Raw genomic sequence first — 9,739 nt, 5'->3', positions numbered from 1 at the left:
AACGAATTTTGGTGCAATTAAATAAAAACTAGAATATTACTCTCCATCTACAAAATTTCTCATTTATGTTTGATTAGATAGGAGGGAATAATTAGTTTCCTAGATTTCAATTATTCTTTTTCCTTTCTTCATCATCCTATTTCTTTTAAGATACATCATCATATTATTATGGTTAAAATATACTTTAGGTCCTTGTACTCTTCAGCCATTGTCTACTTTTATTTTAAGAAACTCAATCCATTAAAAATAAAAGTCTAATTGTTAACACTGTTAAAATTCTCCTATTAAATTCAATTTCATTACAACATCATTTTTCTTATTGCATGACTACCAAAATGAGTATCTGCGTATTTCAAACCGTCAAAACAATGAATTTAGCAGAAGAAGTTTAATGAGGTAAACCATTGAAACTAATAATTTTGAAATATGAAACGTGGAGGAACTAAATTCCAAATCTATAAAAAGTATAAGCATTTGTAACAGAATTTAATCTAAATGTTGAAATAGAGGGTTACAATAACAGTCTCATCCCATATGGAAAAAATAACTCCACTTTATCCATTACAAAGTTGCATTAGATGGGTCTATCCCAACCTTTCTAAGGTTGCCTTAGACGGATCTATCCCAACCTTTTTAAGGTTGACTTAGACGAGTCTATTCCAACCCTTTTAAGGTTGACTTAGATAGGTCTATCCCAACCCTTTTAAGGTTGCCTTAGACAGGTCTATCCCAACATTTTTAAGGTCACCTTTGAGTGGGACATGAGCCAACTCTTTAAAAGTCGGCATATGAATTCTGGTGCCATTAAATAAAACTTGGAACATTAGTCTCCATCTGCAAAATTTCTCATTTATGTTTGATCACATAGAGGGAAATAATCATTTTCCTAGATTTCAATTTTTTTCCTTTCTTCATCATCCTATTTCTTTTAAGATACATCAGCATATTATTATGGTTAAAATATACTTCAGGTCCTTGTACTCTTCAACCATTGTCTACTTTTATTTTAAGGAATTCGATCCATCTACTTTCCAAATTTTAAAAATATAAGTCTAATTGTTAACACTGTTAAAATTTTCCTATTAAATTTAGTTTCATTGCAACATTATTTTTCTTATTACATGACTACCCAAGTGAGTATTTGCGTATATCAAACTGCCAAACCAATGAATTTAGTGGAAGAAGGTTAACGAGGTAAACTATTGAAACATAATTTTGAAATATGAAACGTAGAGGAACTAAATTCCAAATCTATAAAAAAAAGTATAAGGAATTGTAACAGAATTTAATCTAAATGTTGAAATAGAGGGTTACAATAACATTCTCATCCCATATGGCAAAAATAACTCCACTTTTTCCATTACAAAGTTGCCTTAAATGAGTCTATCCCAACCTTTTTAAGGGTACCTTAGACGAGTCTATCCCAACCTTTTTAAGTTTGCCTTAGATGAGTCTATCCCAACCTTTTTAAGGTCGCCTTTGACTGGTGCATGAGCTAACTCTTTAAAATTCAGCATATGAATGCTTTATTCTGGCCTTTTTTTTTCGTCTATTTCCTCTTATGCCAACCTTTTTTAAAGGTTCGCCTTGACTAGGTTTGCCAACCCTTCAATAAAGGTTGACTTATGTTGAATTATGTTGATGTTTTTTCAAAAGCGTCACGTCACCTATGCCAACTGCACTAAAGACGACATTTTTGGAAGCGCCGGGAGAAACGTCGGGACGACCTATGCCAACCTTTTTTACGTTGTCCTAAGTAAAAAAAAGTGTTGCGATAGGCCTGTTTTGTTATAGTGCTTGTTTATCGATTTCAATTTACCCTTATACATTGGGACATGGCAATAATATATTTCAACATTTTTATTTGTTTATTTAATTTTCCACGAGTATAATTGTAACACCCCTCACCCGAGTCTGAGGCCGGGACTGAGCACGAGGCTTTACCTGACCTAAACTCATGCATACGATCATTTTCAAATTATAAAAACTAAATCAAATTTAAAATTTTTCGGTCTTAATCTAGCAATTCTCAATATGGGCCTACATGGCCCAAATCATCCTTGGGAAACTATCTGGGATTAAACTGAACATCTTTAAAGACTTTGAAAAGACTGTAACTTGAGATAGAGGCACATGCCCATGTGGAAAGATGACACGCCCGTGTGGCCATTTTGACTTGGTCGTGCTGAAGGCCCGTGTGGTTCACACGGCCTAAGCACAAGGGGAAACGTTCGTGCCCCGAGCCCGTGTGAATTAAATTCCAAATTTGAACCTACTGGGGTTTTCAAACGGCCAAGCACACACCCATGTCCCTCACACTGCCATAATACACCCGTGTTGCAACCCGTGTGTAAAAGCCTTGACATTCTTTTTCTGACGCCAGCAACCAATTTGAGGCACACGGCCAAGGCACATGCCCATGTCCAAAGATCGTATCCTCCACACGGCTGATACACATGGCCGTGTCTCTGCCCGTGCATTTACTACCATGCATATTGACTTACAAATTCGAGGTGCAGGGGACACACGGTCGAATAACACGTCTATACGGCTAATCGTGTGTCACACACGGCCTAGGCACACGCCCGTGTGTCTAGCCATGTGGACAAAAATAGGCTATCTACCAAGCCTTTTTGCCACCCTTACTTACAGTTACCTATAAAGCAATACATACCACCAATTCATACGCCAACACAAAGACAATTCAACCACAACAAGATATCTAATACAACCATATTACACTTTGACAATCTATCAAAAACTTGATTAGTCATGTGATTACTCATCTATGAAATCATCATCATTTGCACTTATCATTAACCAATATTAGCCACCATCCATGGCATTATACAAAATGACTTAAGAGCTATGACAAGCCACTCTTTTGGCCCAAAACAATGTGACTATTACAAAAAGACTAGCTCCTATACATGCCATAATCAAAATGATAAAACTAGCTATACCGATTGCTTCAGGGACAGTGTGAATGGCTTATTTGATGTAAGGCGATGATCCACGAGCTACTTTGGCGGCACTATAAGAAAATGGAAAAGAAAAGAGATAAGCATAAAGCTTAGTAAGTCGCATGCAATAATGAGTAACTATAAGCTACCATAAGGGATCATACTGCCAACATATCTCGATTTTGCTCATGAAAGTAAGGATTCATAAACACTACTTGCTCATATTTATTTCTCACCAATCATAAAACATTGGTTTGAATTCACATCTCATAATTCATGTAAAATACACAAGTAGTCATATGCATAGCTTACTCACTTTCCTCCTTTACTAAACATACAACATAAATGAAGCTCGAATGTCGTAATTCGCATTTAGGTTCTTGTACCACTCACCACATGCTCATAAGTTCTCTCATTTTGATAAAAACTATAAATCTCCCGTTGAACCATTCGATATACTACAGGATATTCAATAGCCCCAAACATGGGATAAAATGCCGACGCCATGTCCCGGACATGGTCTTACACTGGCTAGCACATCAAAGTCGATGCCATGTCCCAAACAGGTCTTACACTAACTTTCTGATACGATCGCGACCTGGAGTGCATCAAGTTCGAGTAAGGACTCAATGGTGCTGCCTCAAGGATCTTCGTAGACGATCGGGCAAACTCACATACGACTCGACTCACCCTGAGGCGGATCGTATCACTTTCATACATCGAGGCCGATGCCATGTCCCAGACAAGTCTTACACTGGCTCTCATCTATCGGTGTCGATGTCATGTCCCAAACAGGTCTTGCACTGACACTCAACAAGCTGATGTCATGTCCCAAACAGGTTTTACACTAGCTTGTATATCTCGAGGCTGATGCATGTCCCAGACATGTCTTACACTAGTTCTCGTCTCAATGTCTATGCATATCCCAGACATGTCTTACACTGACTCTCATAATGTGGCCGATGCATCTCCCAGACATGTCTTACACTAGCACACATATCACCCAATGTCATGGCATGAATATTCAAATCTATTCCTAATGTTCAACTGGGAATTAATTTGTCAACATGCATACTCAAATTCGTAATCAAAACAATTTATGCATTATCAATTCAATTACACATCATAACAATATAGTTGCATTATTAACATATAACTTACCTCGGATTACAAAATGTAGGTAATTAGACGATTTACGCTACTTGCTTGGCCTTCCCCCGATCCAAGTTCGAGTTTCGTGTTTCTTGATTTAAAATAATCAAAATTTACTAATTTAACCTCTAAATAAATTTAAGCAATAATAAATTCACATTTTTGGCAAAATGACCATTTTGTCCTTAAACTTTCACAAAATGACCATTTTACCCCAATGATTGGAAATAGATTTTTATCGAATTTCTTCAAATTTTAAGCCTACCCGACCCCCTTTTTTACTCTTATAGTGACCCAAAATTCCCATTGTTTCACAACATTACTATCCATTTTACAAACTTTACTAAATGGTCCTATTAGGGTTTTCATGAGAAGTCCTTTCACAAAAGTTGGTTACTACACAACTAAGATTCATTTTCTTCCATAAAAACTCAACAAACATCATAAATCCTTTCATGGAAATCCCTAGACGATCAACCATTTTGCAAAATGGTCCCCCCATTAGCTAGCTCACGCCATAAGGGTTCCAAAAGTATTAAAATTATCAAAAATAAGCATCTAAATCACTTACTTGAGAGAGATATAAGTGGCTGAAATTTCAAGCTTCCAAAACCGTAAGAATGGCTGAAAATTTTGGTGGAGAAAGGAAGAATGAAAAAGATGAAGGCTAGTTTCTAAGGTATTATTTTATCATACATTAAGTCACCAACTCCTTTGACCATTTGATTTTCTTGTCCCCTATGGCCGGCCATCAGCTTCTAAAGGGTCTAATTACACTTTAAAGACCCCCATTTTTGGTTCTCTAGCTATGTGGTACATCTATCAAGTAAAATAGAACTTTTACCCCTTATGTGATTTAGTCTTTTTTCGAAATTAAGTTCACAAACACTAAAATTACCTCACCAAATTTTTCATGCACTAATATAATCATGCTATAACACCAAAATAATAGTAAAAATAATTTCTTGACTTCAGATTTGTGGTCCCGAAACCACTGTTCCGACTATGCCCAAAATCTAGTTGTTACAATTCTCCCCTCTTAGGGATTTTCATCCCCGAAAATCTTACCGGTAATAGGTTCGGGTATTGATCTCTCATTGTCTCTTCAAGTTTCCATGTGGCTTCCTCGACTCCATGTCTACGCCACAAAACTTTAACAAGTGCTATACTCTTATTCCTCAATTATTTAACCTCCCGAGCCAAAATCTTAACCGTCTCTTCACCATAAGTCATATTCGATTGAATCTCAACCTTAGTTGGCATGATCACATGCGAAGGATCCTATAACACCCCTAACCAGTATCCGTCACTGGACTAGGGTTACGAGGCAATACCAACCAAAACACAACTCAGAATAATCTTTCAATATATAATATGTACAAAAATTATTATAACTCAGTCATTTTCTTTTTGTTTTTTTTTTTAGAATACACAATAATAATAACTAGTAGCTCAAACATATAAACCACATTTATACAGGTGAATCATCTATTCAACTAAAACCAAATATGCTTTACTATTTATAATACATAAACAATTCATACTTTTAAGTTTTACCAAGTCAATGTTATTCATTAAACTACTTATTCAACCAACTAAAATAAATCTTTTTATAATATAAATATATATACTTAATAACCCCAAACCAAATCTCATGACCAAATATCAAGGCATCTGAGCTACTAAATGATTATTAAACATGTTTAATTTACTTTACATGACATACATCCATTCATTCGTTTGCAACATCTAATTCAATAATTAATTACCAAACATATCAACCTATGTACTCATACATATTCACTTATTAAATCAAACAAAACATACCATTTGGTTTATCAAGTATACGTACATGATGTAACACCCCTCACCCATACCCAACACCGGGACAAGGTTCGAGGCATTACCGAGCTTACACATTCACAAACACACTAAATCAGGTCACCTAATTTCACCCAAAATTAAAACTTTTTAAATACATGCATATCGTCCCTTATACAGGCCTTCGAGACCTAAAACATACATCGGGGTTGTTCGGGACAAAACTGAGAATATTTGATAAACTTTGGGCAACTTGTTAAATTTCCTTACTTTAGTGAGTCACATGCCCGTGTGGGTGGGGCGTATGGTTGCACACGCCTGTGTGGCTTAGGATACGCCCATGCCCTCAGCCATGTAACTCTCTGTTTATGACGTCAGCATACATGTAGGGGCACACGGGCAAGACACACGCCCGTGTGTCTAGCCCGTGCTCGACACTGACTTAAAATTTTAGGTGCAAAGGATGCACGGCCATGCCACATGCCCTTGGGGGCAATCCGTGTGTTACACACGCCCGTATGTCTACCTGTGTGGACCTTGTTAGGCTATTTTCTAAGCCTTTGGTCACTCTCTATCAACCAATCACACTTATAGGTTACCTTAATGCATAATAAGGCTAGATTATATACTTGCATATATCCTTGATAAACCTCATTGCATGTAAACCTCATATCATCGATTTTATACATGCTAGGTTATTTCCTTTGTATTAAGGATTTTTCATGCCTCATTAACACCTTTAAGATTGGCTCATTATTGTAACTCATTGCCAATTATGGGCAAGCCACTCCATGTAAACATAAACATGCATAGATTTGTAGGTCATAGCCTACTTCAAAATAAGTCAATTTCCATGGCCAAATACAAGAAGATATGTAAGCTTTTACAAGCTTTCATATGGGAAATTCAAATGAAACATATCACAAAATGAACCAAAGCCCTATACATGCCATTGAACAAAATGAGAGTATCTATGTACCAAAGTTGGACTAATTGATAGTGTGTTGATTCTCCAACCGTCTTCCAATCTTTACGAGTCCTCGAGCTCTGTATAACAGGGAAAAGAGAGGGGTAAGCATTTACATGCTTAGTAAGCCCGAATAACTAAAAACTAAACTTACCAAGTAATTATCATACAACCATATTTAGCAAATATACAAACAAGAATGAAATGATTTCCCTATCACATTCACTCAATCAACAAGTTAGTCACAATAATAATACACCATGTAATTTGTCTTAGATGAGCTCATCATCCAATATTTTCATTTTTTATATCTCATGTTAATCCCATTGAGTTTCTTGGAAGTCTCGATGGATTATCCATTTACCGTCAAGTCATAAGAGCAATCATCTCATGTACGCACTCCTGCGAACCTCACATCTTATGGCGGGATTACCAGTCCAGGCTAAATCCCTTTTAGCGACAAACACCCTTAATGAGCTCAGATCTAAAATACCAGTCCAGGCTAAATTCAGACCCTAATCGAATTACCCGTCCGGGCTAAATCCAAAATGCACACATATTCTTCGAGAGGCTCGATTACTCAAGAAACACCCGTCTGGGCTAAATCCTTTTTATATTTGAGATCAACGGATTACCCGTCCAGGTTAAATCCTTTCTGCAATACATGCAGGATTTCAAGTCATGTAAGCCATGGTTTATCCATCAGATTCCCTTTTCAACCTCAGCCGGGACATTTATCAACATGTCATTAATAAGGATGTATTTCATAAATTTTCATGTCATCGTCAAATGCAATTACCATACATTCATAGATCTTGCAATTAAGCATACTATGAGTTTACTTTAAGTTATCCGAACTTACCTGGTATTTATCTCAGAGTCGTGTTTCGATTATTCCAAAACCTTTCGTTTTCCTCGATCGACCTCCAGAATTTGTTCCTCGAGGTCTATAACAATAAAATTAAATTATTAACACCTCACATTATACCTTTTCAAGTCTAAATTTCACCTCTGGTCAAAATGATCGTTTTGCCCCTAACCTTTCACATTTTTACGTTTTAGTCCCTAGGCTCGTATAATGAAATGCATGCTATTTCTACCTTACCCAACCCTAGCCGAACACTTTTCCCTCTTATGGTAGCCCACATTTTTCCATTATTTCACATTTCTACCTCATACTTTACACCTTTTTGCAAAAAGGTCTGTTTAGGGGGTTTTTCCTGAAAATCACCTGGGAAAAGATGTTTAACACACATCCAACTTTCATATTCCTCTATAAAACATCAAAATACAAATAACTCATGCATGGGTAAATTTCTAAAAATGAACCCTAGCATGAAATATGGGTAGAAATATTGAGAGTAAGCTACCGGGATTTCAAAAAAATGAAGAACATTAAAAATGGGGCTTCGGAGCACTTACTATTGAGCTTGAAAAGCTTGAAAACCCTAGCTATGGAGAACCCCAAATTTTCGTCAGCAACATGAAAGAAATGAGCTGATTTTTGGCTTATTTTTTCCATTTTATTTCATTAAAATGCCAAATGACCAAAATGCCTTTAAGCACTTTTTTAAAAATTTCATTCATACAAGCCCATTTTTGTCCAAAAACTTAAAAATTGGGTAAATTACTCTCTAAAGACCTTTAATTAATAATCTAAAGCACTTTCATACAAATTTCTTCTAGAATCCAAGTTTTGCAATTTATTCAATTTAGTCCCTAATTTCCAATTGGACACTTTACTCAAAGAATTTCTTCATGAAACTTTAACACATGCATAGTCTCATATTCTAGACCTCATAATAATCATAAAATAAATATTTTAATGTCGGATTTGTGGTCCTGAAACCACTATTCTGACTAGGCTCTATTTCGGGATGTTACACATGACACATTAACGAACATTAACAACGAATAGAATAATTTCTTGTCCATTACCAATACATATGCATTTTACTGCAATATAATAACCATATTCAGTTACAAATAGGAAAATTATATAATACCTATTTCATGCACTGAATACCCAATTCAAAATTTACATTTACCTAACCAATCATCACTTCAACTATTTGACTATCAAATTACTCATGAAAATTATACTCTTTCCACCGAAATAGAATTTACCCTTATGTGCACAATTTAATAATCAAACATACCTACCAAAAAGAACCAATTACTAAGGTTGAATTTACTATCCCATCATCAACCGAATATAATGACACAACATATACTACTTTCAAACATTTTCACAAACAAATCATACATCATGAAAAAGTAATAATAAGTCACAACCTATCCACATCCATTCTAATTCACTTAAATTGAATCTTGTAATCATACACCACAACACATATACCATTAACATACTTCCAAATTAGCTTTAAGCATATTAACCAAAGCTACCATATATTTCTATCACATATATTATCCATTCATAGCACATAGTATTATAACTAAACAAGTTCAAACCATAAGCTAACATATCTAAAATCAAACATGGAAATTAAGCCATTTTCGCATGCCTTATATACATAGCCAACATTCAGCATTTCAAAAGTATGTTCCAGCCTATACATGCCATAGTTCCAAAATGCAACTTATAAAATACCGAAGGCGGTCGATAGTGTGATGAACTTTGCTGACGATCCCCAAGCTTGTAACGTGAATCCAAAATCTATAAAACAAGGTAAACATGTACACACAGAGTAAGCTAACTTAGCTTAGTAAGTCATAAGCAAATAAATAGCACAATGATATAAATATCTCATTTTAAACTAAACCAAATTGTATTAACGATACATCTTTAACCTTAAATTACTAATACGTAATTATT

Source organism: Gossypium hirsutum, chromosome A06, assembly GCF_007990345.1.
Source record: "Gossypium hirsutum isolate 1008001.06 chromosome A06, Gossypium_hirsutum_v2.1, whole genome shotgun sequence".
In the NCBI taxonomy this organism is placed as follows: Eukaryota; Viridiplantae; Streptophyta; class Magnoliopsida; order Malvales; family Malvaceae; genus Gossypium; species Gossypium hirsutum.
Note: the sequence above shows the minus strand (reverse complement) of the source record.